Source organism: Chrysemys picta, chromosome 1 (genome assembly GCF_011386835.1).
Source record: "Chrysemys picta bellii isolate R12L10 chromosome 1, ASM1138683v2, whole genome shotgun sequence".
NCBI classification, from domain to species: Eukaryota; Metazoa; Chordata; order Testudines; family Emydidae; genus Chrysemys; species Chrysemys picta.
Window position 1 is genome coordinate 293,438,669 of NC_088791.1, and position 15,002 is coordinate 293,453,670.

Below are 15,002 nucleotides of genomic sequence, written 5' to 3' on the forward strand. Positions count from 1 at the left end.
GGTAGAGTTTCAAAAATCCATATTTCTATAAAAATGGTCATTATTATACCAGAAGGAAGTTAATGCCCACTATATTCTAGGTGCTTTTTAAATATTTGTTTCTCTGTCATATGTATACTGGTTCCTTCATTGGGCCAAATTCAAAACAGCAGCATAACAACAGAGATATATTTGACCCATTTTGTCTTCTGCATACAGGTCCATCATCATATTTCACCACATTTAAAATGTGGTCTACTTTGAAAAGTATCTTTGTAAAAAAGGTACCATCTTATTCAATGGACTCACTCCCTGTATACATTCAGTCAGATTTTCTGACTTTAATGTCAAAAGTTTTGGGGGGTTTCCCTGTTTTGTTTTGTTATTTTAAACTTAATATTTGTGTTTGTTTTACTGCTTGTTAGCATCATAAAGGTAACACACCTAAGGGTATGTCTTTACTGCAGAGTTAGTGGGGGCTCTTATAGAGGTGGTTGCCCCTATTCCCGCTTCCATCCCCACACAAAACCCTCCCATTGGAGTTAAATGATGCCTTCTATCTGAGCTAGCTGGTTGCTAGCTAGCATGCTAAAAGCCCAGGTGCTGCTTTCATTTGGACTGGTAACCTCCACTTTGCAGTGTGAACACAGGCCAAATCACTCAGTGCTGACAGTCTTCCAATGATTTCTCACAATTTCACAGTGCCCCCAGGACAGACAAGTTCCCCCACAATTCACTGGGAAAGAATCAGAGTGGCTCAGCTTATTGCAGCACAAAGAAATTCAGGATACATCTCCAGAAGTCCTACAGGCTCACATGAGTGAGTGAAGCACCAGTGGCTGCTCACACGTGGCTTAGACTAAGCCAGGTGCTCAGACGTCCCCAAGTGAACACTGAAGTGAAGTTATACCCTAATGCTGTATCTACATTATGAACTCGGGACCTGATATAAATAGCAGTGTAGCCACAGTTGCACAGGCAGTGGAGGCATGGCTGAGCCATGTCTAGTACATACATACAGGTTTCAGGCGGGTTTGTACACGGCATGACTTAGCCGCATGTCTGCTGCTGCTGCCGGTGCTACCATGGCTACACTGCTATTTATACTCACGCTAGCTCATCAAGCTACCAGTATGTGGGAATCACACCTCTAGCTCGGAGTATAGACATAACCTAAGGGAGTAAGAGTTGCCAATTCTATTCCTTCATGTACAGCAATAAAAAAATATTTACCTACATTCCAAACAGTTACCTCTTTCAAAATCCATTGACAGCAATCAATATTCACAGGTTTCCCTGAGGGCATAACTGTAAGACAACGGGGTTGCACAGGTGTAAAGGAGACCGAATTTAGCCTGCAGTAACTTTATGTTGGTGATGATGAACAAGATGGGAAAAAAAGAGTGCTCTCTCTCAGATCCCAAACTGAGTTTGCAGGGCTGGTAGTTAGTATAGAGCGTAACATCTTTTCATTTCTAAACGAAGCATTTGATATGAAAATCATTGAGACATTAACCAGGAAGCTCACAGTGGCATTTTTACAAAGTCACCTTTCAGAGCGCAACTATGCTTAAAAAAAAGCCCTCCACAATTGATCATTTATCTTCGTTTTAAATAAACTCCTGCTCAAATACAGGAAGAGGAATAGTCTCCTCACGCTTAGGCAAAATCATGAGAAAACAGATGCCCTTTCCACTGTGGGTCAACAATCTTGGTCTCTGGCAAGCCAGTGAAGCAATGCAATTCTGATACCAAAGGCCCTTCCCACAATAACATCCTGTCTCCAGCTGCTAGATGTTCAAATCTCAGGTCTGCTAGCACTTCCAGCTGATTCAACAGTTGTGATTGTGCATAGGGAAATAAAGGCCATCTCTAAAGTAGCCAGGGCACAAACCATTTAGGCCTTTACAAATCAACCCCCACACTTTGAATTGCACTTGAAAACAAATCAAAAGCCAGAATAGAGTCTGGAGAACAGATCTAATATGTCCTCTGCGACTGACACTACCTGAAACAAACATTCAGTTAATGTTAATAATATTATCAGTCACATCCATGATTGATGTGAAGAGCAGGCTCCCACTAGCTATTCCCTTCAAAGATGTGTTGATTGATTTATTCTGGACAAATACAAGATATTACAAATACTATAGAACAAATATCCTGAAATCTCGGTACAGGATCCTACATAAAATACCTTTATAGTTTTTAACACTAGAAACTTGGTCTCTGCATCACACATTCATTTATGTCTTTGATCATGTAATATAGACATATTCAGACATCCATTGCTATAAAAGCCAAACCTTTGTCCTGTCAACTAGCATTTGATGGACCTCACATAAGCTGAGCCAGAAGTGATACATACCACTGAGGGAAGGGAAGTCTTGAACTCAGAACCAGAGTCCCATTTGATTCACTCACAAACCACTGACCTATAAATAAATGAGATACTATGTACAAAATGTGAACAATTGGGTTGACATACCGTATGTTATCACATGCCAGAGGTGTCTGCATGGGGGAGAAAGAATGACATGAAAAGGAAATTGTGTGTGACAATTTTCCCTTCATGCCAGGCAAGTGACAGGATGCCATCAGTCTTTTTACACTGTATCTGAACTATTGGCATTACATCTTGCACTCAATGCTTTGAAACAGCTGTGACTATGATTCCAATCCTGCAAGCACTTGAGCACATGCAAAACTTCACTCATTCAAGCAGTCCAAAGTCATTGGAACAACTTATATGAGTAAAGTTACACACAAGCTTATGAGTTTGCGGGATGGATCACAGCCTATTTTGCTGTCTGTTGTGATGTTTTGTATTGCTGTGTTCAGTTATTCATTCGCAATGGATGTCATAAGGCTTGGATCAACTGCTAGAGTTTCAGTGTGTGTTGCTGTGTAGTCACAGACATGTATTACACTTACAGTACCAGTTACTTTCCATTTCACTTCATATCTATGCAGAGTCAGGGGCACAGATTCTTCCAGGAAGGATAAGCATTACTTAGGAGGCAGTTGTGGTAGAAAATCACTATGGCACTAGCAATGTTCATGTTTGTTCATAAAATGCACATTTCTAAATTAAACCATGCCTTTCTTTTCGCAGAACATGCACTCTCCACCTGCAGACCATGGTAACCACAATGCAGATGGAAGAATAAAAGCAAATATTGTGCTGAGCATATTTTATTTTCCTTCCTTCCTCTCCGTGGGAGGAAGGAGACACAGTCCTCTTCCTTTCCTGAGGAAGAGCAGTTTTCTTGGTGAGAGATGGGTTCCCTTTATCCTAAGTTCCTGCAGTTTTCTTTCACTCCTCCTCTTGCCACTCTGAGGGGTTTGCTCTATACTCAGCTTGAGACAATTCCAGGATCCCACAAAAGGGCAGCCTTCCAGATACAAATCTACCCATCATTTAGTTTTTTGCTTTTTAACCAACTCAGTGATTGTTTTTTTCCCCTCAGATCGTTTTATTTAGTTTATGTCTTTTGATATTGTTCTGGGTATTGGTGACTGCACTGTGTGCTTACTGCAGTTTTCTTTCATTAAGCACACGTTTAATGAACATTTTCAAATTAACAGAATAAATGTAGTGACATAGCTGAACTACTTGCAACCATTTGCCCTCAATTTACCCTGTCACCAAATAGACACTGTGTCACCATTAGCAATACCATGATTGTTGTTCTTTGCTCTTCATCAGCAAAAATATCATTCACCTGACCCCCTGCCTTATTAAATACGCCGTCTTCTTGTCCAAACATACTAACTACATTGCAAAGGATGAGCTGTCTATGTACTAACTCAGGAAGTCATTTGGTAAAATTAACATTTAGAAGCAGGCACCACTGGTTATTTCACACATTATTAACTTATATTACAGTTCAAATAAGCTTACAGCTGGCAAAAAGAAGTCTCTTCTGTAAAGTGATCTCAAACATAATAGGCTTAATCAGAGATAAATTAAATTAGGCAGTCATGCATACTACAGCATATTAGCACTGAGTAGTTATTAAATACGTTTTCTGTTATCAGTTGTGTGAGCAATACTATAGGCAAACAAACTACACCAGAGACCAGTAAATAAAGTTTATGTTTGGGAAGCTACATGCTTCACATTTCCCATTCTTTTATCAAAATGTTACATCATCTTTACTACTAATACTGGCACAAAGTTAAGTCCCAGTAAATGCTTCAATTTCACTCCCAGGCAATTAGCCAAAAGCAAAGCAAAAAGATCTAATGACTACCTAGACAGCAGATGTTCAATGTGGTTTTGTGTTTCTGAAGGGAACCTTTTTAATGGCAATTTTCAAAATAATGAATGAATGAGTCATTACCGGTATACTATTGACAAAGTGTAGGCAAGCAACATTTTTATTTGTTATGAAATTAAGCTATATATTTAGGGCTTTTCAAAGTGTATATTTTCTCCTAGACATCTCAGTACAACAGTTTGTAAAATGTCTTTTAGTTATGTGTAAACACAGAAAAACAAATCACAGTTTTCTTTGATTTTATAAGCCTTACTACTAATGCTGTGATATGACCCAAGCAGTATTATCTTCATGTTCACCTAAGAACTCTTATGTGAAATAGAATGAAACATGAAATCATTCACACCCGTTTTACAAGAATCGTTTCCTTTGTGATAGGATTCTGGCTCCATACCTTGTTCTTTCATCGTTATTTCAGAAAGCTATCAGTACTGTATTCAGTAACTTACTGAGCATGACCCAAAAGTCTGTAGAACACACCTGACATTCTGTTATACTCTGAACATTTAAAATTCAATATAAGGTGACAAGAACATTAAGCTGCCCATCGAGCAAAATGTGAAACTAATCAGTATCTGTTCTGAGCCACAGGTACAATAATTGGAAAATTAAAGTGCCTGTGAACGGATAGGCTAGCTGCATCACAGTGCAACACCTTGAAATGATTAATGAAGACAAATGTATGCAACTATTTCTATTGACAAGTATTTCAGACAATTGCAGACTAAAAGAATAACATTATAGTTCCTATTTATTCTCTTGTAAAGCTCACACTTTCCAGGATTGCCTATTAGGAAATTTATAAATACACACCAGTTAAAAACAATTTAATTGCGGGCTTGTCTTGCTTGATGGAATAGAAAAAATTGGTGCCTTTCTACATCAGCTGCTAAACACAGGCTGTACCAAACGTAGGGTGTGGCAGTTAGGACCAACATTAGGCCCCTCTCCTGAAAATGTGAAGGTGACCTGTAAAAGTAAAGTAACCTTACTAATGTGTGGGGAAGGTCCTCAGCAGGCTATTGAAGAAATCCATTCAATACAATATTACTTCAAAATGTATTTTTCTTCTTTAATTGTCATATTATGTCCATCACCGAGGTGGCCAATTCACTCTCGCTCTGATGTAATGTCCTCATATGCACCACCCTGAGGCCAGGTCTACGTTACAGACCTATAACTATGGGCTTGTCTCCACTTACCAGGGGGCTGATGTGCGGCAATCGATCCACCAGGGGTGGACTTAGCGGGGCTAGTGAAGACCCGCTAAATCGACCATCGATCGCTCTCCCATCGACTCCGGTAGTCCACCAGAACGAGAAGTGTAAAGTAAGTCGATGGGAGTGTTTCTCTCGTTGACCCAGCACAGTGTAGACACCGCAATAAGTCGACCTAAGGTATGTTGACTCCAGCTATGTTATTCACCTAGCTGGAGTTGCGTAACATAGGTCGACTTAGCCCTGTAGTGTAGACCTGCCCTATGTCACTCAGGGGTGTGAAACATCCCTGAGCAACGTAGTTATACTGACCTAACCTCCTGTGTAGACAGTCCTGTGTCGATGGGAGAGCATCTCCTGTTGATGTAGCTATCGCCTCTTGGCGAGGTGGATTAACTACGCCAATGGTAGGCAACCTGCAGCTATCATTGGACAGGAACGGCGAACCACGGCCACTGGGAGCTGCGAGGGGTCATGCCCGTGGACGGTCAACGTCAGCAAAACGTCGTGCGGCCCGCAATCAGATTACTCTGATGGGCTGCATGAGGCCCGCAGACCGCAGGTTGCCCACCACTACGCTGAACTATGATGATGGGAGAAGCTCTCCAGTCCGCATAGTAGTGTTTTCACTAAAGCACTACAGCAGCGCAGCTGCACCACTGTAGCACTGTATGTGAAGACAAGCCCTGAGATACTGCAGCTACCATAAACCTTGCTAGATCAAGGAGTCAGCCTCTTAGATGGCTTTTCAGTGCTTTTACAAATTATTTCATATCCTTTAGAACAGTGGTTTCCCAAATTTGGGACGCTGCTTGTGTAGGGAAAGCCCCTGGCGGGACAGACCAGTTTGTTTACCTGCTGCGTCCGCAGGTCTGGCCAATCGCAGCTTCCACTGGCTGCGGTTCGCTGCTCCAGGCCAATGGGAGCTGCTGGAAGCGGCACAGGCTGAGGGACGTACTGGCCGCCACTTCCATTGGCCTGGAGCAGCGAACCGCAGCCAGTGGAAGCTGCGATTGGCCGGACCTGCGGATGTGGCAGGTAAACAAACCATCTCGGCCCGCCAGGGGCTTTCCCTACACAAGCAGCATCCCAAGTTTGGGAAACACTGCTTTAGGACATACGAATAATTTTTAAAGTACTAGAAAACCACCAAACTACGTATATTTTTAAAAACAGAACATGCTGTACCTGACTAATTAGTGCTCTGGCTCCCTGCTCCAATAGGTTTTTATGATATCTTTTATGTCAAAGCATAGCACATTCTGGAGGTCACATTGACATGGAAGTTAGCCATATGAGAAATGGTTATCAGTGGGGCTTGAAAAAACTAAAATATAATTCCACCAGAAAATCCCTATATTAAGAGAATGTAAAGGCTGCATGGTAAGTGCTCATAAACCAGGAAATGTGACTAACCATTTTGACTTTATCATGCATAAATGTATGCAACTTTAATACACATAGAAATGTGCCCATCCATGCAGTTCCCTGCCCTCCACCATTCTGCATCGCCCTTTTCAGATTGAGCATGCCTAATCTGTTTCAGGCAAGACCTCCCCAGGCAAGACTTTTAAGAGAGGCAATAAGAGTAGTTTGCAACACATATGCAAATCTCCATATTTAACTTGTTTATTTCTTTTTCCATTAATGCTAGTGTTTTTGATGAAAATGCACTTATAATGCAGTTGTCTGAATGTAGGATGTTATCACATATTACAGTGTCTATCCTTTTCAGTTTGAGTCACAGGCCTCATCTATAATGTTACACTCTGAAAAAATAGGATAATTAAAAATGATTCATACATTTTAAAATCAGATTAAAACATAGAACATGACAGTAAAATGCCTCTGTGTAGATACAGATCCATTTGCTACTTGTGTTTAGTCACAATGGGAAAGAGAGGAAAGACGGTCTTGTGCCTAAAGCAGAGGACTAGGAGCGTCAGGAGATCTGGTTGTAATCCGCAGCTCCGTCACAGACTTTGTGAGACACCTTGGGCAAGCCACAGATGAAAAGCATGTCATAAGTGTCCACTAATTCTGCAAACCTCAGTATATGGGGGGTGAGGGGGCAGCGAGCAACGTGAGACACCAAGGGCTGGATTTTCACATTTCCTCAGCACCCAAGTCAGTGGGAGCTGTGGGTGCTCGCTCAGTGTCGTGAATCTGTCCTCAGCAGAGCACCCCTTTCGGGAGCTATGTGGGAAGCACAAGTGTGCAGGTCCAATTGCCCCCACCCCTGCAGGAGCTGCGGGGCATCTCAGTCTAGCAGGGCTGTTGCTTGACCCTTCAGACGAGGCCTTCAGGCTGTTTCTTTCCCTCTCAGGGTACCCAATGACACAAACCAAACAGTCCTAAGTCAGCAAACAAACCAGGTTAAGTAAAAGCATGAAGGAAAAGAAAGAAAACCTGCAGGTGACTTCAGGCCTGGTATGGGCCTCTCTTACTTCAGAGGGCCTTGGAACTATCACAATCACCCCAGAGTTCTCTGGGTGGGTCTCCGATATAAGTCTCTTTCCCCTTCTTAACCCAGGGGATTAGTGTTCTCCTTTCTGCGAGGGCAAAGGCTCTGTTGGCTGTCAGACCTCTCTGAGAGCTGGGATGCTCAACAGCCTGTTTCCTTCCCATCTGAATAGAGATCCCACTGTTTAACACCTCCTCCAATCTGGCATTATTTGCAGGTGCAGACAGGCGAGGTTGCGCTGGACCAAAGCAGCTCCTTAACTCCTTCCATGCTGATGCGGGGTGTGTACACCCTGTCACACTCAGCACCTCTGAAAATCAGGCCTTCGGTGTCTCAAGTGGGATTCCCATAAAATTGAGGCACCCATAATTAGTGAACATCAGTATTCCCTCTAGGGATCCTCCGATCCCATCCTCTCCCCCAGACTTGTCCCACTCCTCCCTTTCCCTGGCTTTTGTGGGAGATTTTTTTTTATAAATGTGGGACTCCACTCGTTCCTTTAGTGGCTATTGGTGCTGGTGGTCCTGGGGAGGTGGGAGAAGCCTCCCTCATTTCCCCAGTTGTTCCTGCTCTCTCCCATCCTGTGGGGAGGCAGAAAGGGGCTCCAAGCCTCTCTTTTCTCCAGCCACTCCAATTGATTATCACTCTGAGTGGTGGGAAAGGGCTCTGAGCTTTCCCCTTCCTGCTCCAGCAATCTTAGCTCTTTGGGGTGGAGGGGGCTCAAGGGAACCCATTCTTTAGCTGTTGCATGTGGTGTATCAGCTCTTGTTATGGTGGGGAGGATGTTTCTGTGGGACTACCCCTTTCCCTGATGTGGAAAATGAAAGCAGTGATCGTAATAGTGATGAGTGACCGAAAAATCTCTCTCTCTCTCTCAACACACACATATACAAACACACACACACACACACACACACACAGACTCACGTGCAGGATGGAGAAAGGAAAATAGAAGGCTGAAAAGAGAGAGAATTAGTGGTGGACAGAAGGTAATGATGAATATGGGATATGGAAAGAATGAGCAGGAAGACTTCTGCAACGGGAGGTACCGGAAAGAGGGAATGAGTGAATGAAGGGGATGATGAAACAAGAAAGGGGACAGAGTAAAAATGGGGAGGAAGGGAGGGAATGGCAGTGGAAGAGCTGTGTTCATAGGCTGTTAACTTGAGCTCCATCAGTCAGTTGTTCCACTCACATAAAAATGAAGGAAGGAAGACTGATGGACATTTTTTAAAGCATTGGGCTTAATCGCTCTCTGTGCCTGACTTTCCTCATCCTTAAATTGTAATAGTTCTACTTACCAGTCTGGGAGAGAAATGGTGAAGCTTAGTATATATAAGGTGCTCTATAAGTAAAAAAATATTATTACATGAGACTGAAACTAAGTTATTTCTTTTAAAACTCTATTTTAGGAAAAAAATACAATTGCTTTAATTCACGATCATGCCAGAATTATTCTCCACTAGATTTAGGACACCTGAAAAATAACTCTCCGCCTCCCTCCTCAAAAATAAATAATAATAATAAAAAAAACCTGTCCCTCCACCAGTGGCACACTGTTTAATATACAGTACTGTGTGTGTCAAAATCCCTGCTGTGTGAATGGAAAAAATGATCCCGCAAAATAGTGATCCTCAAAACCTTATTCTATCACTTTCAATACCAGCAATCAACAGAGTGAATGAAAAATATAATGGATTTCAAAGCTCTTGACAACCCTGTTGACAAGACTTCCCTTTTTATCTTCCCTTTCCCTATCCCCTCTGATACTCTCTCCATCCTTATTTTTAAGACCAGAGCGTCATATCCCTGCCTTTCTATAGCAGACTCCTCTCCCTTATCGATATTGTAATCCAAACAACTAGATTTTGATTATCCAATTGACTCATCTCCTCTCCCTTCATCCATCCTCACTCAAACATGCTTTTCTCCAGGTCTGCTCTCTGAATGTAACTCCCCCATTATCCACAAGTGTATAATTGATTTCACCTTGCACATCTTCTCTGTTTTCTTTCTTAGCAAAATCTTAGGGGGGGTGGGGGAATCTTTACTTCTCTTTCCTCATTTTTTTCTTTACTCTAGGGTGGCATTTATCATCATTGACCATGATTTTTTTTTTCCCTCCGTCACCTGAAGTAGTCTTCAGAACCTTGCACTCCTCATTTCCTTTCTACAGATCTAGCCATTCCTGTTTTATGACTGGCACTCGTCTGTTTTAGACCTAGGCAGTATAGTATATCCCTGGACACCCCTGGGTAGAGATGGGAAGCATTCTGTGAATTTTGATATGAACAATGCAGGAAAAAAATACTTTATAGACAACAGGCATGGACATTTTATCAGAACTACAATATACGCTTTCTGTAACCATAGATAAAAAGGAAAGCAGTTTGATGCACATTGGCTATAATGTACATTCAGAATGTTTGTATCACATTTTCACTACCCAAAAAAACAACCAACCCAACCAAAAACAAAACAAAAAACAATTAACCAATACAGTTAGTGGGGTTTGAAAGAGCATGAATTTAGAATTAAAAGACTTGTTATACAAATGAGTGAGTTGGTAAATGAATGCACTGATTATGGATACACTTGAAAGGTTAAGGGCTTATCTACACGAGGAAGTTAGTGCACACTAAGCTAGGGTGTGAATTTAAAGTGCACTAGCTACTCCACGCTAACTCTTACTGTGCACTAAAAGTGCCCTCGGGTGGTTTAGCATAGTACACTTCCAAAGTGCATTAAGCTAATGTGCACAGAGGCACCCCTTAGTGAGCAATAAGGGTGCGCGTACACAGCAAAGAAATACCGAGGGTGCGCGTACACAGCAAAGAAATACCGGCGGCTGGCCCAGGCCAGCCAACCCAGGCTCGCAGGGCTCCGGCTGCAGGGCTGTTTAATTGCTGCGTAGACTTCTGGGCTCAAGCTCTGGGACCCTCCCACCCGAGGGTCCTAGAGTAGAGTTGCCAGTTTTGGTTGGACGTATTCCTGGAGGTTTCATCACACAACATAATCTTTCATTAAAGATTAATCTTTAATTCCTGGAGGGTTGGCAACCCTATCCTAGAGCCTGGGCTCCAGCCTGAGCCCAGAAATCTATGCAGCAATGAAACAGCCCCGCAGCTGAGCCCCCTGAGCCCAAGTCGGCTGGCAGAGGCCAGCTGTGGGTTTTTCTTTGCTGTGCAGACATACCCAAAGAGTGTCCACATGGGGAATTAGTGCAGAGTAGTTGCTAGTGCACACCAGCTATTGCAGGCTTTTTTCCTGTGTAGACAACCCCTAAATAGTACGATTGTGCTCAACAACACTGATATAATCAAGGCTGGATTTTCATCATAAACCTTGTTATTCAGTGGTTTAGATTTGGCCTTAAACATTCACTACAAACTAACGCTTGGCACAGAAGACTTCAGCCTGGGAATACTTTCTTGTCACAAACAAATTACATCTGGGCCATTTGTATGTGGCTAGGAGTGCAAAAGACATTTTTAATGCTTCTTAGTGATCTTATAATAGAAAATGGCTTTGACTTAAAAAATTATGAAACTTGGCAAGTGGTAAGTCCATAGAACTGCATACTACAATCACTTTTGGAATTCTGAAGGGGAAAAACAAACATGAATTTGACTTAGCAACTTTATCCCTTTTAAAATATACTTTAATTTCACAAAAGTAAATACAGTCCTTCCTATATCCATGAGACTTTCAAAGTTTTCCAAATTCTCCAATAGAGGTTTAGAACGGAATTTTACACATGGTTTAGCATACTGTATTGATGTGTTCCTGACACACACAGATGAATGGAAGCAATGGTGTCTAAGACTGGTGATCCTGAAAACCTCATACTGCGGTTTCTGCACTTCTAACTGTCAAATCAAGTTACAACCCATGTATAATGGGTTTAAAGAAAAGTTATACGGCGGAATGTCTTCATGTGGTTTCATATTTATTGTCTTTCAATGACTTCATATACAACGTGCTCAGTTTACAAATAAAAAGATTTTTTTCCTCCTAACTTCCAGCTCTGGAAACTCAAACGTGGATCCGAAAATGAGATGGATTTTCCCCCTCCTTGCACTTTAGCAGCAGCAACAAAACAGGCCATCGTTTACACATCTACTATCCCACTGTCTTCAAGTCTACCCTCAGTGACATCTGTACAGCCCATTGCCTTCAGTGCGTTTGCCCAGATGTAACTGCTTGAAATATAGTAAACTACTGCTGGTGCACAAGAAGAACATAAAAATATAAGAACGGCCATACTGGGTGAGACCAAAGGTCCATCTAGCCCAGTATTCTGTCTTCTGACCATGGCCAATGCCAGATGCCCCAAAGGAAATGAACAGAACAGGTAATTATCAAGTGATCCATCCCGTCGCCCATTCCCAGCTTCTGGCAAACAGAGACAAACAAACAGAGGATGTGGTCATTTGGCTTTAAATCACAAGCTAATATGAGATAAATGGAAACCTTTAAGTTTTTATTTTAAAGTTATGTTTCTCTTCTCCAATAACACATTCCTGTCACATATAGGACATGCATTGCTTCATTCTTGGTTATTTTATTTTTTAAAAATAAAGAAACAGGGCCTAGCCTTTGTGATTTGTTAAGGAGAGATGGAGTACACACAAGGTAATCAGACTGCAGAACAGTCCCTTTCTTCGTAATGAATTTCCAAGTCCTATGCCATTAAAATTGTAGTACCTTCCATAGCAGGAACTCCTGTTATTATTTATTCCTTTTATTGTGCACACTACTTAGCATGATTCCTAAAAGGTTTGATAGCACAAGGGCAAAGTAGGCTGGATTGAAAGGGTTGGTGAAAAGTCAGCAACTTCTGCTTGGACTAGTATGGTAACTATCTTCACTGCTTCAAGGAGATAAGGGACCCCAAAAATATAAGTTATAAGTTGTTTAAGATGATGAACAGCCCTTGCCTGGATTCTGGGTCCTATTTTCACACCTCTAACTGCAGCGAAAAGAAAGCGTATGTGGTATGATAATGGCCTGAACCAGTGGAGCACCTTGCAAAACAAGCTCCCTTTAATTTTAAAGCTGTCAATCAATATCCAAACTCAGCATGGCCACCTAACTATGTCGACACTGCAATTAGACACCTGCGGCTGGCCCGTGCCAGCTGACTCAGGCTCACGAGGCTCAAGCTAAGGGGCTGTTTAATTGCAATGCAGACATTCGGGTTTGGGCTGCAGCCTGAGCTCTGGAAACCCCCCACCTCACAAGGTTCTAGATGTCAGGCTCCAGCTTGAGGCCGAACATCTACACTGCAATTAAATGGCCCCTTAGCCAAGCCCCACGAGCCCGAGTCAGCTGGAACGGGCCAGCAGCGGGTTTTTAATTGCAGCGTGGACATCCCCCTGGGCTTTAAATTCCACAATGTAAACCAAAACTATCTTTTGTGGGCTCAACCAAAAAGTATAGCCAGAGTTAGGCTCCTGACGCAGTAGGCTTTTGGGTTAAAACGGGGGAGAACCTTCCTTCCCTGTTCATCAAAAACCATCTCCTCGAGGAGGCAATCAGCTCTTTTTATGTTGCTTGCTGGGCCCTTATTGGCTTCTGTCTGCTCATGGCCTTTCCAGCTGCTAGTGGACCAATTCTTGTTTATTTCATCAACAGCTGGTCTTTAGTGGCCTCTCTAGGCAGCTCCTAGAGGACTTGACTCACTGCTCTTTCCCTCCCAAAGGACACTCCCTTCAGGTGTGGTGCACCAAAGCACTGGGGCCTCAGGTGGGGGTGTGTGTGTCAAACACTTGGTACACCCTTATAGGTATAAGTAGAGCTGGTAGTGACACCTGTAGTTAAGGGTACATAACACTTCCCATGATAGTATTATTTTCTGTTGCATATGTATTATGATACAGTCATTAATTACATAAGCCCAAGATATTTCCCCCTCCCCCACAAGACAACTGCTTCATTCAGTGCACAGGATGGATTGTGCTTGCTGAATGGATCTGAGTTATACCTTTAAAGAGGCTGTTGTCAGTCTCAATGAGGCAGGGGATTGCAGGAAGAGAAGGAATGGGCTGGTGGTTAAGGTTGTTGAATTCCACCCTGGAGAACTAGATTATATCACTGCCTCTTACACAGAGTTTCTTTGAGATGCTAGGCAAAAACCATAAAACAAATTTTGTACAGGTGACCACTGCATGTTCCTCCTTTTCTGGGTGTCCAAATGAACTATCACAGCTGCAACTGAAGTCAATGGGAGCTGTGCTTTGATCATACAAAGTGACACAAAAATACTAAGTACTCTGAAAAATTAGACACTAGAAGTCTCAAGTTGGACATCCAAAATTAGTGGTTACTTTTGACAATTTTGGCCTTAAGCTCTTGGTGTCTCAATTTCCATTCTGCAAAGTGGGAATAATATTTCCTTTGTTCCACCCTTTGTCTGCCTTGTCTATTTAGATGGTTAGTTCTTTAGGGCAGGGACTGTCTATTACTATGTGTTTGTATGGTGCCTAGCATCATATGTCATGATCTCAATTGGGGCTTCTAGGCACTACTGTAATAAATAACAATAAAACACTAGGTTTAGTATTTCTAAAGACAAAAGTCCCAATAACTCAACTAATTAAATGGGATTACACTGGGGTACATTTGTCACAGTATATTTAGCATTTTCAAACTCTTTTAACATTTCCTATTCCTTTTTTTTTTTCTGTTGCCCTTATCTTAGACAGATCTAGAACATTGGACATGCGCAGATAAGGCCTCCAAGACTACATATTTAGACAGATACACAGATAAGGATGCATTGTTACAGTGATTTAGCAGTGGTGAGGTGTTTAGTTACACTGAGGTGCTCCTAAAGTGCTTTAGCACCACTGAGGCATCTTTAAAGCATTTATAGTTTTTTCCTTTTCTTTATTAAAAAAAAGTTAAAAGAAGAAACCCAATATTAATTCAATGTTAAGGACAAAAAGTCAAGCACAGAATCCTCAGGAAATTCCAAAGTAATAGTTCTTAATACTCAGCTGCATTGAACACACGTATTATTTTCTGTTTCTCTTTTTTTCTTAATAAATGTAAATG

General features: G+C 42.0%; 1 protein-coding gene across 20 annotated transcripts in view; it reads right to left on the reverse strand.

The window, feature by feature from the left end:
- ENOX1 (ecto-NOX disulfide-thiol exchanger 1) overlaps positions 1-15,002 on the reverse strand; it is a 485,482-nt gene that overhangs the window by 254,209 nt on the left and 216,271 nt on the right. The window contains exon 1 of one of the 20 annotated variants that reach the window (XM_065581200.1): positions 9,245-9,283. The exons of the other annotated variants lie outside the window; for them this stretch is intronic. The gene's annotated coding sequence lies outside the window, so the exon portion shown is untranslated. Of the gene's footprint in view, positions 1-9,244; positions 9,284-15,002 lie in introns of those variants that run through there. 20 annotated transcript variants of the gene reach the window in all.